Source organism: Canis lupus, chromosome 1 (assembly GCF_003254725.2).
Source record: "Canis lupus dingo isolate Sandy chromosome 1, ASM325472v2, whole genome shotgun sequence".
In the NCBI taxonomy this organism is placed as follows: Eukaryota; Metazoa; Chordata; class Mammalia; order Carnivora; family Canidae; genus Canis; species Canis lupus.
This window is the reverse complement of record NC_064243.1, coordinates 61,729,139-61,750,918: the sequence shown is the minus strand read 5'-3', so window position 1 is coordinate 61,750,918 and position 21,780 is coordinate 61,729,139.

The window sequence follows — 21,780 nt, the reverse complement described above, 5'->3', positions numbered from 1 at the left end:
CTTCCTAGAAGCTGTTTGATTTGATTGAGAAGATAACTGAAGTAATGTCACTGAATATCTTTGGCCTTTCGATCTTTCCAGTATTTGAACAAAGGCACATACTCAGTCCTGTACTTATTAGCTTTTTCTCTGTGCTACACTTTCAGAAACAAGGTTTTTATTTTAATAGCTTACACCATCAGGACAGGCTGAGAATTTCCCAAATCCTCAAGTCCTGGTTCCTTTCAGTTTAACTATTCTAACATTGATTTGCCCCTCTTTTCTCACATTTTACTATAAGCAGCAAATTAAAAATAGGTCCACAAGCTGCTGGCCTGTGGGATAGCCAGGGTCTAAAACAGGTTCAGTGGTTCTGAACATTGGCTCATGTTAGAAACACCTGGAAAAATAGAAGAATCTTGATGCTCTGGTCACACCCCTGAACAATGAAGTTTGAATGTTTGGTATGGAGACCTAGGCTTCAGTGTTTTTAAAATCTCCCCCAGCATATACCACTGTGCAACTAGACTTGAGAAACCACTGGTCAGAAGATTATTGTCCCTCATCACTGGCAAGGGCTGGTGGATTTGCTCCAATGGTCTTTAGAATCACTTATAAACAAAGTCAAATTACTCCATTACAATAGACTGCAGCTGAGAAAACAAAACATGCACCACATTATTTAAATAAAAAACCAGCACACATAGGGATGTGTTTGGCTTCACAGATCCTCAGAAATGTTATTGTTTCTGTCCTTGCATAATTTTGCTATTGAGTTCCTGGGTATAAGCACATCTTGGGAATAGTGGTTGCAATAAGAAAAATAAGCCGTAAAGTTTTTCCCTGCATGAGCCTGGAGTGATTGAAAGGCTGATTTCTTAACATCGACTTTATGATCTTCTCAGGGCTCACAGTATTCCAGGGAAATTGAGTGAAATTGAGTGTTGGCTCTAACTTATTCTGGTCCATTCCATATGAAGTGAGTTTCTTCTCAGTGTTGGCCTTCTGATAACTAGGATTACCCCTGTTTCCCACATATACAGAAAAATATCCATTTATAATCAGTGACTCTTAGAATCACTTTCTTTTGCTTAAACTAATTGTGTTAGTGTTTGTAACTGCATGCAAATGACAGGGAGTCTGAATTAAACAGAAGCGGTGTTTGGTGGGATAATGGGGAGCTCATAGGGCCATGGGAGATCTGAAGAACCAGATTCAAGGCTAAATGTGCAGGAACAATGCCCAAAACCATGTTGTAGAATTGTCTGAAGGGCGCTGCTGCTGCTAGATATTAGAATTTCCCTGCTGCCATTTTGTACTAGGAATACAACATTGCAGTGGCTTTGTGGATGAAAGCTGCACACTCTCCATCTCCATCCTCACTAGAAAACTGATTCTGTGTGCTTCCTCACCTTGTTTTCTGTGGTCTTCTATCTGAATGTCTGATTTTCAGGATTGCTTCTAACTGCAGGGAGATTTTCTACCTTGGCAAGGCTGGACTTAAATGGTGGCAAATTCCTCAGACATAGGAAGGGTATTCAGAGCATGCAGGGGCAATAACATGTCAACTGTTTATTATTATTCTTAGAGTCCTCTTTTTGTAATTCAGGTTAGTATAAGCAGCATCAGTTTTATTCCACTTCAATGAGCATTTATTCAGGGTCTACTGCATACTCATAATGTAAGCAAGATGAAGATATATTGGTTATAGAAGTGTTTATAGTTTGTGAGGGAAAGTTTCACATGGATTATTTCAATATAGTGTTATAAAATGTAATGGATTGACAGATATACAGAGGAGGAAGGAGACCTTAGTGCTACAAACTGAGAACAAAGTGCGAGAAATTAATATATTTTTTAAGAATTTTATACATTTATTTGAGAAAATGAGAGCGAGAGAGAAGCCTGAGCAGGAACAGGAGGAGAGGCAGAGGGAGAAGCAGACTCCTCACTGAGTAGGGAGCCTGACGTAGGGCTTGAGCCTAGGATCCCGGGATCATGACCTGAGACGAAGGCAGCCACTTAGCCAACTGAACCACCCAGATGCCCCTAATATTGCCATTTCAAAGCTCATTTGCCTTTAAATAAGGAATAATGAATTAGCTAATATATATATTATATTTATGTTTTTCTGCATCTCACTAAATGTTATATGTAAATGTTATGTAAAAGATAACTTCAAGCAAGTATCTTTTAAATTTTGTTATTATTCCTATTATCTAGAACGTAACTAGGCACATAATTGTCCAAGTATTTTTTGTTGAGCTGAATAATTTTAGAAAATGTATAGCCATAGTGCTCCCAAACATAGCCAACTATATTATGTATATAATATTGTAGAAGAAAATATTATTTTAAATCAAATTGCTGTTTGACCATCATACTGATAATTAACAGTTGTTGGACTGGGAATTGAAAGGTTTAAGATTGTTATAGTTTTCAGAAGATTAGGTTTTCTTTTCTTTTTTTTAAAAGATTTTATTTATTTATTCATAGAGATGCAGAGAGAGAGAGAGGCAGAGACACAGGCCGACGTGGGACTCGATCCAGGGTCTCCAGGATCATGCCCCGGGCTGCAGGCGGCACCAAACCGCTGCCACCGGGGCTGCCCAGATTAGGTTTTCTAATTCAAACTATAGCTGAGATAAGATTTATGTGAAAATAAAGTTTAAAAGTTAACATTAGCATTTTCATGATATCAACTGTTCCTTATTATCATTGTTATTTCATATTCAAGAACTCTTTTTTAATACTAGGTTTGAGTATGCACTGATTCATGACTAGGATGATGGAAATGTTTCAGAGGTTTCTTATACATACTTGAGATATCAGTAGGTTAATTCTAAAAAGATCATATATTTTACTTTTTTTCTTGGAAGACTTATACATTTTTATTTTAAAAATTCATCTTAAAATTAATTAGAAAGTAATTTGTGCTTTTAAAAAGTAAAACTCTAAACACATATAAGGAACATATTCATTATCATCTACCAAACCATTCCCATCCATTATTATTCCCTTGAGGTAATTGATTATAATGGAGTATATTCTTCAACATCTTTCTTCATGGCCATAAAAACATTCACATACACAAAACAGTTTATTCTTTTTTACATTTTTTCTAACTTAATATAACAGATAAATAGCTGTAGCACTTTTTTTTATTTGAAAATATTGCCTTGTAAGGTTGTACTAAGATATACTCAGATATTCCTCTATTATGAATATTCAGGTGGTTTCTAATGTTTTTTTTTACGATTAGAAATAATGTTGTAACCTTCATATATACATATTCATTTGCCATGATGTTTTTAACAGAAGTGGGATTACTGGGTATGCAGATTCTATTGTAACAGTTATGTAACATCCTCCTCCCTATCACCATAAGGGAGGTGATTGCTATGTGACTTAGTACCCCCCACTGGTATTATCAAAATTATAGACATAAAGTTGTTTATAATATTTTTTTATTATCTTAATGTCTTCAGAATCTGTAATAATATCATTTACTTTATTTATGATGTTAATAATTTGCTTTTTGTCCTCTGGTTCTGTTTTGATCTATCTCTTGACAGTGCTTATTTTTATTTTTTCTTTTACTAAAAAGCAAATTCTGATGCTTAATAACATTATAGTACTTGGATATATGATCAAACATAATTCTGGATGTTTCTGTCAGGTTTTTTTTTTTTGGTCAGTGTGTTTTTGGATAAGATTACCATTTAAACTTGTGGGCTTTAGATTGATGAGTGGATAAAGAAGATGTGAGATATATATACACATAAACATATATATATGGAATATTACTTGGCAATCAAAAAGAATGAAATCTTGCCATTTGAAACAATGTGGATGGAACTAGAGTGTATTATGCTAAACAAAATAAGTCAGAGAAAAACAAATATCATATGATTTCACTCATATGTGGAATTTAGTGGAATTTAAGAAACAACACAGATGAACATAGGGAAAAGGAAGGAAAAATAAAATAAGATAAAAATAGAGAGCAAGGCAAACCATAAGAGACTATTCAATATAGAGAACAAACTGAGGGTTGCTGGAGGTGGCGGGGGGGATTGGTTATATGGGTGATGAGCATTAAGGAAGGCATTTTTTGGGATGAGTACTGGGTATTGTATATGGGTGAATTCAGGATTCTGCTCCTGAAACCAGTGCTGCACTGTATGTTAACTAACTTGAAATTAAATAAAAAAAAAAAGGGCAGCTCGGGTGGCTCAGTGGCTTAGTGCCACCTTCAGCCCAGGGTGTGATCCTGGAGACCTGGGATCGAGTCTCATGTTGGGCTCCCTGCACGAAGCCTGCTTCTCCCTCTGCCTGTGTCTCTGCCTCTCTCTCTCTCTGTGTCTCTCATGAATAAATAAATAAATAAAATCTTAAAATAAATAAATTAATTAAAAAAATAGAACATAAATCTCTGGGCTTTGGGTAAAAGAGCAGGTTGCTCTCCATAATGTGGTGGGCTTCATCCAATTAGTTGAAGGTTTCAATAGAATAAAAGCAGACCTTTCTTTTTTTTAATATTTTATTTATTTATTCATGATAGACATAGAAAGAGAGGGAGAGAGGCAGAGACACAGGCGGAAGGAGAAGCAGGCTCCATGCCGGGACTCGATCCTGGGGCTTCAGGATCATGCCCTGGGCCAAAGGGAGGCGTCAAACCGCTGAGCCACCCAGGGATCCCCAAAGCAGGCCTTTCTTGAGCAAGAAGTTCTTCCAGTAGGCAGCCTTCAGACTTGCACTGTGACATCAACTCATCTTTGAATTTTCAGCCTAATGGCCATCAGATTTGAATTATAGCATCAGCTCTTCCATGGTCTCCAGGCTGCTAGGCTGCCCTACAGCTTTTGGACACACCAGCCTCCATGTGAGTTAATTCTTTAAAACAAATCTCTTTCTATAAATACACACATACATGTCCTATTGGTTCTATTTCTCTGGACAACATTGAGTAGCTCTTAATGATTTTCTATTGAATACCAGTCATCGTATGAAGGACAGTAGAGGTTGAGAGAAATAATACTGATGTTTTAGAATGTTCATGCATATTTTTTCTTCCAGTTTATTATCGTGGGAGTTTAGTCAATATAATTTGTAGTTGTGCTGGGTTTATTTTTGTTGTTGTTGTTGTTGTTGTTGTTGTTGTTATCATTATCCTTATTACATCTTAGGCTTCAAATTCTTCAGTGGTGGCCTGTTATTATCTTGTGCTTATTATGGCAGCTGAGGTAGCACATAGTTTATCTTCAGTGCTCTTCTTCAACCCTGAGATTTGAGCAGTCCCTGTGCTTGGTCTTTTTTTTTTTTTTTGTACTTGTCTTCTTGTCCAGTTTCAGTCTTAGGCAGAGTGTGCCTGTATCTTAAGAATGGGGACTTCTGAGCATTCTTGGTCTTCTTGACAGTGGTAGCCAAACTATGTATTATATCTTTGTGAGGAGGGGTCTTGGGCAGGATAGAGTTTTCTTCCTCTTTGCTGGTGGAAACAAACCTTTGTATCAGCACAGGATTCTGGACTCAGGAGATTTTCTGCCCATTCCATAGAAATAGCTTTTGTTTCTATTCTTCTAGAAGCATTCAATTTTTGCTTGACTCTTGGGTGTGAGAAAGAAGAATTCCTTAAAAAAATGCCTAAAGAATTCCTTCTAGGGGTGCCTGGGTAGCTCAGTGGGTTAAGTGTCTGCCTTTGGCTCAGGTCATGATCCCAAAGTCCCAGGATTGAACCCCATGTCAGGCTCCCTGCTCAGTGGGGAGTCTGCTTCTCCCACTCTCTCTGCTCCTGGCTTGTGCTTGCTCTCTCTTAAGTGCTCTCTCTCTCTCTCTCTCTCTCAAAAAAGTGAATAAAATCTTAAAAAAAATAAGAGTTCCTTCTATACTGCTTAGAAGCAATAGATCTGTACCTGGGCTGTGGTGGCAAGAGTGTTTGCTCCCTCTTACCCAGTCTCTTAAGGTTTTGGCTCATGCAGGAGGATGGAAGCAGCAGTGTTTTGTGCCTGTGCCTCAGTGGTGACTGATCACCACTCACAGAATGTCCCCTTTGATAAGTATGATGCTCCCTGGTCTTCTCCCCTACCTAGAATCTTTCTTATGAGTACCTAGTAGAGGCTCATGAAAAAGAATCTGTGAGTATGAACAACCCTCTGTCTAAGGCTCTAAATTATTCTAAACTGTTACATGCCCACACTTGGCCTGTAGGAGTATGTTAAAGTGTTAGCTGATTTATTCTTGCCTACATTTTTGGCAGCCACCTTTTCCTTCTGTGCTCTGCCAAAGATGAAAGAGTTCATCTCTTTTGGAGAGACTTGTCACACTTTGAAATTCAGTTCAGTTGGTTGCCTTGATCAGTTTAAGAAACATTTTTTGTAGATTATCTGTTTTTTTTTTTCTTATTGCTAGCATAGGAGTAGTGTTCGTTGACAGCTTTCTATACTTTAAGCAGAATATTTATTATTTAAATACTATGCTATCTTTCAAAAGAAATTAAGAAGAGGATAAGTTGCCTTTTATATTTACCCATATATTTACCATTTTCTCTCACTGCTTATCATTTCTTTCTGTATGAATTTCCACTGGGCATCACATCTGTTTAGCCTGAGGAGCTTCTTTTAGTTTTTCTTAGATCTGCTGGCAACAAGCTTTGTCAAATTTTATGTACATAAGACTTTATTTTGCGTTTATTTTTTGAAAGACGTTTCACCAAATACAGAACTATATTTGACAACTTTTTCTTTCTTCTCCATTTTAGATCTTTAAAGACGTTATTTCATTGTCTTCTGGCTTCAGTTATTATTATTTTTACTAGAAGTAACCTGCTATTCTTATCAGTGTTTCTGCTTATATAGTGTATTTTTTCCTTTGGCTTTTAAAATTCTCTTTTTTACCTTTATTTTTCAGTAGTTTGATGATCATGTAAGTACTTCTTCCTTCTGTTATCACATAAAAAGTAGATTTTTAAAAAATATTTTATTTATTTATTTGTGAGACACAGAGAGAGAGAGAGAGAGAGAGAGAGGCACAGACACAGGGAGAGGGCGAAGCAGGCTCCACACAGGGAGCCCAACATGGGACTCGATCCCAGGTGTCCAGGATCACACCCTGGGCTGAAGGTGGCACTAAACCACTGAGCCATGCTGGCTGCCCAAGGAATAGATTTTTTTAAAAGTTATTTTGCTTGGGATTTAGTGAGCTTATTGAGTCTGTGGGGTTCTCTTATTTGAAACTTAGAAAAACTTGGTTATTATTTTTTCAAATATTATTATTCCCTTGTCTCCCTCTGGGACTCCAATGGCACTTGAGTTATACAGCTTAATATTCTTATAGTTCATTGATTTAGTGTTTATTTTTATTGTTTTTCTCTGTTATTGATTTGTCTTTATATTCACATTTCCTTGCTTTTGCAGAGTTCAATCTACTATTAAACCAATAAATTTTTGATTGTATATATTGTATTTTTCAGTTCTAGAATTCCAATTTTTTTTGGTTAGAGTTGAAAATTCTCTTTTGAAATTTCTCATCATGTTGGTGATTACATCCATCTTGTCCTACAATTTCCTTGACGTATTTATAATGTACAGTCCTTGTTTACTAATTCTTTTTTTTTAAAGATTTTATTTACTTATTCACGAGAGACACAGAGAGAGAGAGGCAGAGACACAGGCAGAGGGAGAAGCAGGCTCATTCAGGGAGCCTGATGTGGGACTCGATCCCCCGACTCCAGGATCACGTCCTGGGCCAAAGGCGGCACTAAACCACTGAGCCACCCAGGCGTCTCTGATTCTTTTTTTTTAAAAAAAGATTTTATTTATTTATTTTGAGAGAGAGAGTGTGCATGTGCGTGAGAGGAGAGACAGAGGAGGAGGGAGAGCGAGAGCGAGAGAATCTGAAACAGACTCCACAAGGAGCATGGAGCTGGGGGTTGAGATCATGACTTGAGCTGAAAACAACAGTTGGACACCTAACTGATGAGCCATCTAGGTGTCCCTCTCATTACTAATTCTGACATTTGGGTTATTTGTGGCTCTACTTCTATTGATACTTGGTTTTGATTATAGATCAAAGTTGCCTGCTTCTTTGCATACCTAATCCTAAATATTATTGGTAGTATGTTGGATTCATTGATTGATTTTTTTTGCTTTGAACAGTGTTGATTCTGTTTTTTTTTTTATTTGAACAGTGTTGAATTTAAAAGGCATTTAAATTGATTCTGGTTTTTTTTGCTTTGAACAGTGTTGAATTTAAAAGGCATTTAAATCACTGGCAAATCACTTATATCCTATGGAGGATTTGTTTAGCTTTTTAGGATGGTTTGTTTTTATTTTATTTTTAATTCAAGGATGTAGCCCATAGTTTTGGGTATAGTCATTATTTGTAAAGCTGATATACTTCTTTAGTTTTGATGGAAAGCTAATCTCTTCTGAGGTGGTTGGACCTCAATTTCAAACTTGTCTTCCCAGACTACTGAAATTCATGCTAAACTATTCTAGTCTTCCACGTGAGTCCTTGAAACCTCAACTGACACTCTAAATTTTAGAACTCATTCAAATATTTAACAGGTATTTGTATGCAGAGTTCAGGGCTGACCCCTCTGTGGTTCCCTCATGTCTGGGATTTCTCTTTCAATTTCCGTCTGCTCAGTCAACCCTGAACTTTGACCTATCACTCTGCAATAAAGTAAGACTATTATTTTTTGCTTGAGTGCAAACATCCATGCACAGACCAAACAGGGAGTGTCGTTAAGAGAAAAATCCAGTCAAATGTGGGCTTATCTTATTTTGCTTCTCTTTTCTAACGGGCCATTCTCTCTCTAGTTTCTGCTTGCTTTTGTAGGATTGACATTTTAAAAGCAGTTTGGACAAAAGAGCAGTTTTGATTTCAGTATAATTGCAAAGCACAACAATTTCTTCCCTTAAGTATGTGAAGTAAGAACAAAAAGCTGAGCAAATAATGTTTTTCTATACATGTTATCATGTTTTTCTATACATGTTATCAACCATTTCTTGTGCCTTTTTCCTCAAAGCTTCTTAAGGTAGGGGTTTTGCTAAGCCTGAACTTCAAAGCTTACAATATTCCTTTACTAGATTTTTGATACCGTGAATAGTATACATTATAATATTTATAGCTAATCATTTTTTTTTGTGCTTAGTCTGTTCCAGGTACTATGATAAGTGTTTAAGAGTATTGTTTCCTTAAACTTCATAATTACCTCGTGAATTAGGTTCTGTTCTTCCCATTTTACATGGGAGGAAGTGAGGCCTAGTGAGACCTAGTACTTTGTCTAGGGTCATAACAGATGTGATAGGACTAGGAGGCACATCCACATCTGCATGACTCCAAAGCCTATGCTTGTAACCAATTGGTATGTTTGATAAATTGAATAATTTGTTTCTGATTTTATTATAATTTTTTGTAGTATGAAGACTTCTTTTTCTACCTTAAAAGGTTACATTTGCCTTGGAATTTACAGAAGTACAGGCAAATATGAACCATAATGAAAAACTATTATTTTATTCAGTTAGGCAGAATGCCTTACCTTTTTTGTGGTTTAACTGCATAGTTTTAATTTAAAAGCTTTATTTTTTTGTTCGTTTTGGTTTCAGTGTCAGAATTTGAGAGTAAAACTAATGGTGTTAAACGTAGAGGAGTTCAGGAAGAGGAGTAGCATTTGCATAGCATATGTCCAGGTGATGACTGCTCAGCTGGAAGCAATTCAAATTACAAGGTGTCTTTATCTTTTAATAGCTACTACCATTACCTCACTAAATGATAGTAAGGAGCCACATTTTACTTGCTTTACTAAATGATATGTTGCAACAAAATTATTTATGACAGGCAGCAAAATCCTTCATTTTTAGTAGAGAAAAACACTTTTGAGGTTTCAGCGTAGCATCCAGAAGCAACCTTTACTGAGAAGTCCAAAGGACCACTGTAGAAGATACTCATGAAAGAATCATGCTTGTGGTGGGTTTCTCAGTGTTCTTCCATCATGAACCTAAATTACTAGCCCAACTAGCTACACATTTGCTTTACTTTTTCTTCAGGTTCACGAAAACAAAGGGATAAAGTAGTTTTCCCTACTGATTAAAAATAAAGTTACTGTTGCTATTTATTGAGGACCCATTCTCAGTTCCTTGCTAATTTTTTCTCTGCCCCAATACTCATGATGTTGTTTGCTCACTAGACTGCCTATTGCTTGTCTCACCAGTAGGTACTATAGTTAATAGTCAAATGCTTTAGAGTTGATCAAAATGTAAGCATGCCTTAAGAATAAAATCAACAATTTTAGACAGTTAACAAAATATTTAAATCTTTGTTCTCCTAATTCAGCCATGAATCAATTAGGACATAAGGATGGTAGATAATTAAAGATACAAGAAAATCAAGATGAATTTAAATAACACCAGGATGTTAGCTTTTAAAATTTAATAGTGGTGTCAACTCTCAGAAGGTTATGTTATTAGTGGGGGAGTCTGCATTGTGTGAATGGAGGTTTCTGTCCTTGGATTCTCTGGAAGAAGATTTGTGTGGGCATCCAGACAACTGAAAGGAAAGTAGCAAGTGCAAAGCAGTTTACTAAAAGTAAAGTATGTCTTAAAGTGGAAGAGTGGGCAAGTTCTGCAAGGTGGAACTGGCCTTTGGTTGTGTAAGGATTGGATAGTGGTTGTGTCACTCGGCTTGGAGGAGCTATAATGCGAAATTGGGTGGGCTCTAATGGAGGCTGCTTCCAGTTATTTGGGGAACTCCACCCACAGGTTGGGAGGGGGCACTTTTGACCCAGCAAGGTTTTTTTTTTTTTTTTTTTTTTTTTTTTTTTTTTAATTTTTATTTATTTATGATAGTCACAGAGAGAGAGAGAGAGGCAGAGACACAGGCAGAGGGAGAAGCAGGCTCCATGCACCGGGAGCCTGATGTGGGATTCGATCCCGGGTCTCCAGGATCGCGCCCTGGGCCAAAGGCAGGCGCCAAACCGCTGCGCCACCCAGGGATCCCCCCAGCAAGGTTTGTATCAGAATGCTTTTCTGTATCTGAGGGGCTATAACCTCGATGCAAATGCATTATAACAAGGTTAGGAGTTACTCAGGGGCAGAGGTGGGAAAGGAGAGCGCATGCTCTGCACCTGTGGCTCTTGATTTGTCAGCCCCAAGGTCTTGGAAGCCACAAGATCTGGATGTTGTGTCTCTGGGCATTTATTGTGTAGCTTATTTATCACCATCCTTGCCTCCAGCTTATTTCTCTATCATTCTTCAAGGACTTGGGACTCTACCTTTGGATGTTCCTTCCACTGCTGTTATCTAGCTTCAACCTAACAGTTATGTTGTTTGTTATAACCATTTTTAAAAGATTATATTGTTTCATTGGAAATTTTTTTGGAATGGATACACTCAGATCAATATAAGAAAATTTTATTTGCTATCAAGTATTTATCTGTAATTTAATTTTAGCTGTTAAGTATTGGCCAATACATTTTCATATATTTTATTAAATTTCTCTAAATTGTCTTATTACTTTGAGAGCTTTACAATAGTATTGTCATGTGTAAATAGAGTAAGTGTGAACTGTTAACACATTAACGCCATGTTGGAAGACAATTTAACAATAAAATTCATTCATAATCCCTAGAAGTTAGCGTGTTTTATCTTTTTCTCTTGTAATAATTTACATTTATGCAAATATTTTAAAAGAATTACATGTAACTATAGTAGATATGGACCCGTTTACAAACAAAGATTTTAACTGTTCATTTTCTATGAAAAACTCAGTTTGCATTTTGCATTTTCATTTCATTCATTTCTGCTATTGCAGTGGGTTGGGGCTGGAAGTAATTAGGTAATCTCTGTCCCTCCTGGTGTTTCTTCTCTTTCTGGTTTATGCCAGAGTTCCAGAGTCTTACCCAGTTTTGTGTGTGTGTGGCAGCAGTGACTTTACCTGTTCTAGATGATATCCTGTGTTCTCAGAAGTATGGCTCTTTTAGTTCTGGCAATTTTCTGTCACTTCATTGCCAAACTTGGAACATGGGGATTATTCGAAAGACTGCATTTCTGTTTATGTGTACCATTTCTTTCTTTCTTGAGTTTTATTTCCTTTCTCTATGATACTGTTAGAAAGCAGAAAACACTATCTTTTCTCAGGACCTAAAACTTCTATTTCTTGCTTTTCTTTCATTTTGTTGCAAACAGGGAGAGTGAGAGGTTGAGAGGGAGGGTGAGTCTTGTCCCCCAAATCAGCATTAGGTTGGAAGTCTTAATGGTAGTAACGGACAATTGAGTGTTGAGTGTTGTTCTATGTCCCCTGAATTTTAACCTCTACTGCATTTAACTTCTATGGCAGATCACACCTTGGAGTAGCTTTGGGGTTAAACGAGAATGTATAGGGGCAGCTGCTCCTGGGCAACAACTAATGGAAGGGAAAGGAAAAGGAAGGGAAGAGAAAATTTCCGACTAATGGAATTGTGAGGGAAGATGAGACCTAGTTGCAGGAGAGTTTTTCTGTTCAGTCAGGCACAGTGTGGTTTAGTAACTTTGTCTATTCCAACACGCATACATGCAAACTTAATAGAAACCTATTAGAGCACAAATGCCATTGTGCTGCAGATTCTTTTTGAAGTGCATCAGCAAATAATAAAACTTGAACCATGGTGGCTGAGTGAATAATACCTCGCCAAATATCTGTGTGCATCCCTTGCAGTTAGATGGGAGACCAAGTGTCTAATTCGGATGATGGGCAGAAATGATGCATGCAAATTATAGACCTGACCAGGCATAGTTCTTTAGGACTTCTAACTAGTTTTCTACTGCCACAGCAATCCTGGAAGCCATAAATTGAGATAGAAAGAGCTTAAATCCCTGAGTTACCACATGAAAGATAGTAGCTTTTAAAGATTCCCTAACTAATATGAAGAGGTGATTAAAAAAAAATAACCCAAACTTGAGTATCTTAGGCTACTAATACTTGGGGGTGTATTTGCTATTGTAGCATCGGCTACGCCAGTCTAGCTAATGTAGTTTGGAAGGTAAAATAAGTATTCTTTGCAACTGCCATTCTAGCACATGAATCTTTGTATCGTAAAAATATTTACTACAAAGGTTCTTTTCTTTAAAAAGCAAAGTGATGTCTATTCTTTTGTTCTAAAGTTATAAATCACTTACTATATAGGATAGGTTCTTGACAGAGAAACTAAAAGCCACATTTTTAGGCATTTCTGCCAATTGAATAAAGTCTTTATCTTGAGATAAAGACAAAGCATGTTAGAAATTATAACTTAGTGGAGAAATATGATTCTATTAGAAAAAATAAAAGATTTATGAATAATGTTTTGATGACGTGTCTATTCCATAAAATAAGGTTTTCTCAAGATCTGGAGGTCATTCAGATAGAGGTAGTTTTTTTGTTATTAAAAATTGATTTAAGTGTTCTCTATTATCTCAGTAAAGTTCAACATCTAATATAGAGAAGTCTTACATGAAAGCTCATATTTTATTATTATCTGGGGTGGCTGTTGCCCAAAACCTGAAAGATAACAGTTTAGAGGATCTCAATGTTTTGGGATATAGAAAGCCTCAGTTCCTATAATCAGTTTCTAAGTGATAAGAATTCAATTCAGGAAGTTAATATTTTTCTCTGAATAAGAATTTAGATTTTCTGATTCCCCTCCTGCCTCCTTTCTTTTCTTTTTTCCTTCCTTTCCTTTCTTCCTCTTTATATTCCTTTAAACTTAAAGGAGTTTATTCTCTCTTTTCATAAACACTTAAAATTAAGGTCCTACAAAATATTTTTAAAGTATTTGAAATAATCTTTGTAAATCCATCAGTTTTTCCCACTGAAATTGTCTTACAATATTAAAACAATGTTAGAAGTATATTCAGGGGCTCTTCCAGCTTCTCACACTGTTGTTATCTGTGACTTCTGTTTTTTTTTTTTTTAAGATTTTATTTATTTATTCATGAGAGACACAGAGAGAAAGAGAGGCAGAGACACAGGCAGAGGGAGAAGCAGGCTCCCTGCAGGAGCCCGACGTGGGACTCGATCCTGGGACTCAAGGATCACGTCCTGGGCTGAAGACAGACGCTAAACTGCTGAGCCACCCAGGGATCTCTGTGACTTCTGTTTTATTCACAATATAATTTATTTATTATTTAGAACTCAGGCAATTGATTTATGTTCTCTTATTTTGGTAAAGTCATCTTATCTTTCTAAAAGTTTATACTAAAATCTCATTACAACTTACAGAGATATTTAGAACAAATTGGAAAGCATCCCTTTAAAGTTATTTAACAAGAATTGTAGCTGTATTTTCGCAAATACTATAATTAGAATTTTGGGGATCTATGGTAAATAGTGAGTGGTAATTTAAGCAAGAGTGTTATTTTATGACAACTGTGGGAAAAGGAATAAGCCAACTGCTGGTGACAAAATACAATTTAATGCCAGAATTTAATACCTCTAACCTTCCCTTATAACTTATCAGATTTACAGTATATATCTAGTGACAGACATATTAATAGGAAGGAGTAGTGGTGGTAGTAGAATGTTAATACTGAAGTTAGCCCTTGAGATGAAATCACACATAGTCACAGTTACCTTTTTAAAGATCCTCAGATAAGCAATAAGTCATCAAGACAATTGTTTTTGTTTGTTTTTCTTTGCATTTGGTAGGACTTCTCCTTCCCTGGGATATGGGGAACAAGTTCAATATGTGGATCTCTCTCTCTCTCTCTCCCTCTTCTCCTTTTCCCAACCCCCCAACCCATCCCACATCCTTTCTTTGGCCTGATGCAGTATTCTGCGAAACAACATTTCCAGGTCAATGAGAAGACCTGTGACTCCAGAGGTCAATGTAGAAGCAGCAGGAAGAGAAATTGGCATCACTTAGCAGTCACAACTTTCATTTCTTTATTCCTACTTAATACATTAAGCTGAAACTGTGAGCAAGTAAGAGAAATGAGGTGGACGGCTTGCCCTTCTAGTCCAAGTATTGGTCAGTCTCTCTTTCTGTCTTGGGCACTGCTCACTGCTGGCCAGTATATCTCGTGACCTCTGCTCATGATGCTTTACAGTGTATTGGTGAGATTTTATGGTCAGTGTATAGTGGTCTGCAGCCAGCTCCATACACTCTGGAGAGATGTAGACAGTTGATTCTCAGCTTTAGTTTGGTGGACCAGTTTTGCATGCTGACTAAAGTTTTGGGAACTATGACTGTACTATGGACACTATGACTACCGGTCACCAGTCAAATCAGCCATATTAAAATTGGTTACACTTATGTAATAATTCACTAGATGACTGGTTGTATAACCTTTTATGAATTATATAATTCTAAGGTGATGCGTTTCCAAACCTGTTGACATGTAGTAAACACTTTTGAAAGAAAAAAAGATGCTTACCAGCAAAGAATATTTATGACTGAAACCTAGTTTTAAACACAACAGACACATTTCTACTGCACATTAAAATAAAGGATGAGGGACACCTGGGTGGCTCAGTGGGTGAGCATCTGCCTTTGGCTTAGGTCATGATCATGGGGCCCTGGGATTGAGTCCCACATCAGGCTCCCCATGGGGAGCCTGCTTCTCCCTCTGCCTAGGTCTCTGTGTTCTCATAAATAAATAAATAAATAAAATTATAGGGTAGCTCAGTTACTCTATCCCCTCACTCCCCTCCCCTCCAGCAACCCTCAGTTTGTTTCCTATAGTTAAAAGTCTCTTATGGTTTGTCTCCCTCTCTGATTTTGTCTGATTTTATTTTTCCCTCCCTTCCCCTATGATCCTCTGTTTTGTTTTTTTAAATGCCATATACTAGTGGAATCATATGATAATTATCTTTATCTGATATACAAGAGCTTTCTTAGTGCTGCCCTTTCTTTCATACTCATTTTCATTCTTCTTAAGTATTTCTTGAGTACATAATTTTTTTTTCTTTATCTCTATTTTTACCACCACCTACCTCATCTCTCGCCTGGATTTTTAAGTCAACTCTTTATAGTGACAGAGGCACTCCTCAGATTTCACTTTAGGAGAGAACCACCCATAAAGAGTATAGTTAACTGATTTTGCCTCCAGGATTGACTTCTAACAGCTCTGGCCAATGACTAATCACAGAAGGGGTGGTTGGACTTGGTCTGCTATGACCAGTGTGGAACTCCTCCATGTGCAATCTTTGCCCTGAAGCTCTTTGTTGGGCTGAGTTGAGACTTTGTCAAAGCAGCTTAGTGTAATTTTCTTCCTACTTAATCCTTCTTGCTGACATTTCTCTTTCAAAAGTTTCAGACTTATGTTGCAGTCTGAAATATTTCTATGGATATTCCAACTCCTGTTTTTTATTTTATTTTTCATATGCATTAACCTTGATAAATTCCTTGTGTTTCTAATCCATCTTGGCATCTGCTTCTTGGAAGACCTGAATTAACATGCTTTTAGACTGCTCTCCCATTATCCATTCTTGTTTCCCTTCAAATTTCATGATGCGGTGAGAATATTGTTATGTTTACCCTGTCATTTCTTGGTTAAAACCTTTCATTGGCTTCCTGTTGTTCCCAAGACAGTGATTAAAATCATTAACATGGTGTATAAAGCCCTGCCAATTCTGGCTCTGCCTCCCACTCCAAGCTCATCTTGTCCCAAGGTTTACACTGGTTTTCATTTAGTTTCTTGAATGATCTCTTCTTCTCCCACCTGCACTCTTCTCGCCTTTGGTAACTTCCTTTAATTTTTAAAGATACAGCTGATACATTTCTTGCTTAGAGAAGTTCTATCTGATATCAGGGGCTATATCATGTCTTCATGTTTTAAACTATCATAATGATATGTATATTTCCATCATAAAATCTATCATAGCTCTGATTTAACATTTAACATTTATTCATAGCACACTGATTAGAAATTAGCCCTCCCTTCCAATGAATTGAGAACTTCATGATGTGCTTTTGCTTTCTGGTTCAGAAACGGTTGTCTTCTAATTGTGTCCTCGCATGGCAGAGGGGCAAGGGAGTTCTCTGGATTCTTTTTTATGAGGATTAATATCCCATTCATGAATGCTCTGCCCTCATGATCTCATTACTTCCCAAAAGTCCCACATTTTCATATCATCATATTGAAGATTAGGGTTCATCATGTGACTTTTGAGGCACACAAATATTCAGTCTATGGCAATAACAAAGCTTTGATTACAAACCTGAAATTATCTGTGTTCTAATACATCTTTCATTGGGCCTAGACTTGAGTCCTATTAAATCTAGTACTAAGCACTAAATATGAAGCCCATTTGTAATATGTTATATGGTTTTGATGGCAGAATTTTTATATTCCTAAATAGTAGCCCAATGTCAATAGCAAATTCACAATCTGGTTTTGCTGTCCTTTCCTGAACTGACTGCTGGTCTGGAAATCAAATATCAAATTAGTGGTATTTACTCATGCCCAACTATATATATTATGCTCAAAAGAAATAATAAGCTTTAGATAAAGGACTGAAATTTCTGGGTAGTCTTTAAACAAAACTGCAATCTATTTTTTTGAGAAGTCTCATTCAAGATAAAAAAACATATAATTAGGAGATAGGCTTCAATTTCCAGAAATAATCTTTAGTAACTGATTGAAGAATGTCTATTTGAAGAATACATAATAATTTAAAATTACAATTTGTTTAATATTGACTCCTTTGAACATGCAGCAGATTACCAGCTTAGGTCTTAAATCCTATACAGATGTTCCCTTACATTCTATTTACATTCAAGCCAGCCAGCCCCCCTATTAACTTCTTGCCAATTTTGATGTATTTATGTATGTGTGTGCACATAAGATGTGTAGCTCAAATCTACATTTCCAATAAAAAATATGCTTGGACACCCATAATGTTTAGATAAAAGAAGTCATTATCTAAAATATGTTTTCTAGTAGAAATAAAAAATCATGACTGCTTGGATATAATATAAAAGTGTATGTGATGGAAAATCTTAGTACCATAAGTTACCCCTAAATGCTAAATTGTTGTTTACTATTCCTGCATAAGTGGCAGGACATATAGTGATTAAAATCTAGGGTTTAGAAATTAGGCCAACTTTAGTTAAAATCACTTTTTGCTTATGTGACCTTGGGTGGTTTAGCTAATATCATTGGCTAATCTTTTTTTTATCAAAAAATGGGGATATATTAGGACTATTCTTATAGAAATATAATAGAGCTTAAATGGGACACTGCATGAAAAAAACTTAGCTTAGTTCCTGGAACATAATATGCTTGCAATTAAAGTTATTAATATTTTTATTAACTCTTCAAAAAAGATTTCCAATCCTTTTCTAGAATAGTGATTAGATTTATCATTCTGAAACCTCAGGTTCCTCTAACTTTTCTCTATATTCTTTTTTCTTCTATTTCATTAATTTATTTATAGGAACAGTATAAGTATATATATACTTATATATACTCTATATAAGTGTATAGAGTATGGATTAAGTAGCCCAGAACAAAATAGAAGTTGATTCTCTCTTATTTAATTAGTCCAGAAGTAGGTGGCTGGTCCAATGCAATAATTAGCCCTGTTCAATGAAGTCATCTAGGAGTCTGATTTCCTTTCATTTTGTTTTACACTATCTCTTAGGATGAGATCTTCTCTAACATGGCTGGAGCTGCTTTACTAGCACCTTGCCCATGTCCTAGCATTTAAGAAGGGAAAGAGAAAGTAGAGATCAAGGATCTTTTGTCTTTTAGAGGATTGACCTCCAGTTGGCATATTTCTATCCACATCCAGCTGTTTGAATGTAGTCACATGGGGACATCTGTATGTAAGGAAGGATACAAAAGATAGTCTCTAGTTGTGTGACCTTGTGCTAGGAAAAATGCAGAGGTTCTATTACTAAAGTGAAAGGGACAGATAGTAGTCTCTGCCACAAATAATGTGATATAGTGCAAGAGTGCTGTTGGACCAGGGCCAACACAACTGGGAATATGACAATATGACTTGAATCAGTTCAAAGCAGTCTTAGCACTTTGAGTTTCCACAGGTCTCCACTTTCTCTAGGTTTCACTGTCTTACTGCTTTATTTTATTTTATTATTTTATTTATTTAATTTAATTTAATTTAATTTAATTTTATTTTTTAAAAAGATTTTATTTATCCACGAGAGACACACACACACACACAGAGACAGAGACACAGGCAGAGGAAGAAGCAGGCTCCATGCAGGGAGCCCGATGTGGGAGTCTATCCCAGGACTCCAGGATCATGCCCTGGACTGAAGGTGGCCCTAAACCACTGAGCCACCAGGGGATCCCACCTGTCTTACTGCTTTATAGTGCCTAGAATATACCTTAATCCTTCATCATATGACATAACAATAATTAACATTTATGGAGCCCATGCTAGGTGCTAAACACTAAATATTTTACATGTGTCATCTCATTTATGTATTCATATATTCTCAACTCTGTGAGGTAGGTACTATTATTACTCTCACTTTACAGACAAGGAAACTGACACATGGAAAAGTCAAGTAATTTGTACTGTTGGGACTTGATGTTGGCCTTCTTAACTTTACAGCTCAAATGTTGGTGTGAAGAGTAGCAACTAATTTAGCCCCTTAACTGAAAGTTTTAATTTCTTATTTCTGTTGTAGTAAATTACTACAAGCTTGTTGGCTTAAGTCACACGTATTTATTATCTTACAGTTTTGGAGGTCAGGAATACGAAATAGTCTCATGGGACTAAATTCAAGATGTTGGCAGGGCTCATTTCTTCTGGAGGTCCTTGAGGAGAAGAGGCTTCCCTTGCCTTTCCAGTTTCTAGAGGCCACCTACATTCTTTTCTTGTGTCCCCCGCCTTCCCGAACCCTAGTCCTCCTCAGTGAAGCTATCCCATTGCTCCAAAATTTGCTTCCATTATCACGTCTCCTTATTCCTTTCCTGCTTCCCTCTTTTACTTGTAAGGACCTGGTAATTACATACAGGCCCACCTGGATAATGCAGGATACTCATCCTGTCTCATAATCCTTAATCACATCTGCAAAGTCCCTTTTGCCGTGTAAGGTAACATTTTCACAAGTTCCAGGGGTTTAGATATGGACATATTTTAGGAGCCATTATTCTGCTTACCACAAATGCTTTTTTGAAGGATGTCATTGACTTATTAACAAATCCAATGGAATTCCTCAGGCTTTACCATCCTTGACCTACCTGTAACGCTTGTTATTATTGTCTACTACATACTCTTATACCCACCCTTAATTTCTTAATTACAACTTGCCTGAATTTCTGCTCTCTTTGATGATGACTTTTGTCTTTTTTACTCCTTCTCTTCTCCCCTTCAATGTAGATGTTTCTCAAGGACCTGCTTTAATTCTTTACTCTTCTCAGTGTATACCCTGCCTTGGTATCCTCTTATATCTAATTTTATAACAGAATCTGTAACCAATGTAACACATTTGTGTCCCTGACCCTGGTTTTGCTCTTGAATTTTAATGAAACATTTTAAAAATGTCTGCTAGATATCTTCCCCTGACTATTCTGACCTTTCAGATTCAGCTTTTCAAACTGAAATTATGACTGACCCTTAGAGCTGATGTTCCCCTCTATTTACTATTTTTGTTGATGATCCTTAATCTTCACAGTCATTTTTCTCATGAAGTTGTATTCTCTTATACTTGTCTAGATCACTTGTTTCTCAAAATGTATGGATTCTATTTGTATAATATGTAATTTTCATTCCCCCATTTGCTGCATTTCCATTGCCATTCTTATAGTTCTCTTGCCAGTTGTATTTTATCATCATGCCAATTTATTTTATATACTGCCACCAGATTTACCTGTGTAAAACTGAGCTCTAGTCTTATTATACTCTTGTTTATGGAATTGTCTAACTTTCCAGAACCTCCTTCTTCTACCTTCAACATTATCTATTCCTATATGCATTTTAATAGTTTTCATTTCTGGCAAATTGGACTCTTTGTTTCCTGCTCATCATGTACTTTTAAATCTCTCCCCTCTTCCTAATAATTTTTTAATACTTGGAACATCTTTCTTAACTATTTAAATTTATCTAAACCCTACCCATTCTTTAAAATATACTAAATACACTATTTCTCTCAAGAGGCCTTCTGATAGTTTTTAAATTATCATATATTTATCCATCTTTTATTAATTTAACACCTTTTACTCATTTGTACAATTATTTTTGAAACTATCATCAAGTAGAAGATTGTATTTTGCTCATCACCCAATACAGGTGTTTAAGAAATATTTCTAAAGGCATGAATCTATAAAATAAGAAGGTAGGACAAGAGCCATGATTTTCAACCTGGAGAATGAGAGAGGAGTATCAGAATCTCGCGTATGTATAATTTTTTCAAAAGGTATGTTAAATCTTATAAAATACTTAAAAAATGAAAAATCTACTTTTAAAGTTGAAATATTTGGAGAGGACATATTTTTGGCTATTACTGCCATATCTTGTAGCAAATGCCAGTCTGGACCTTGAAGCTGATTCCTTGGTTTTAGATTCTGGGAGGCTAGAAAATCCCTGTTCCTCATATTCTTCCTCTAAAAGGCTGAGAAATAATAATAGCTACCTTATAACATATGCAGAGCAGAATCTGGCATGTGATGTCTTTAATACATATATTCACAATTATTAGTTAACATTATTATTTCTTGAAAATAGTCATATTTTAAAAGGTTGGGAAGTACTGGATTAGCTGGTCTTTATCATAACTGGATCCCTAGAGGTCTGTCATTTTTCACACCAAAATAACTTTGCCTGATCTCTGTCATCATATGGATTTATATACAGATAGTCAAAATTATA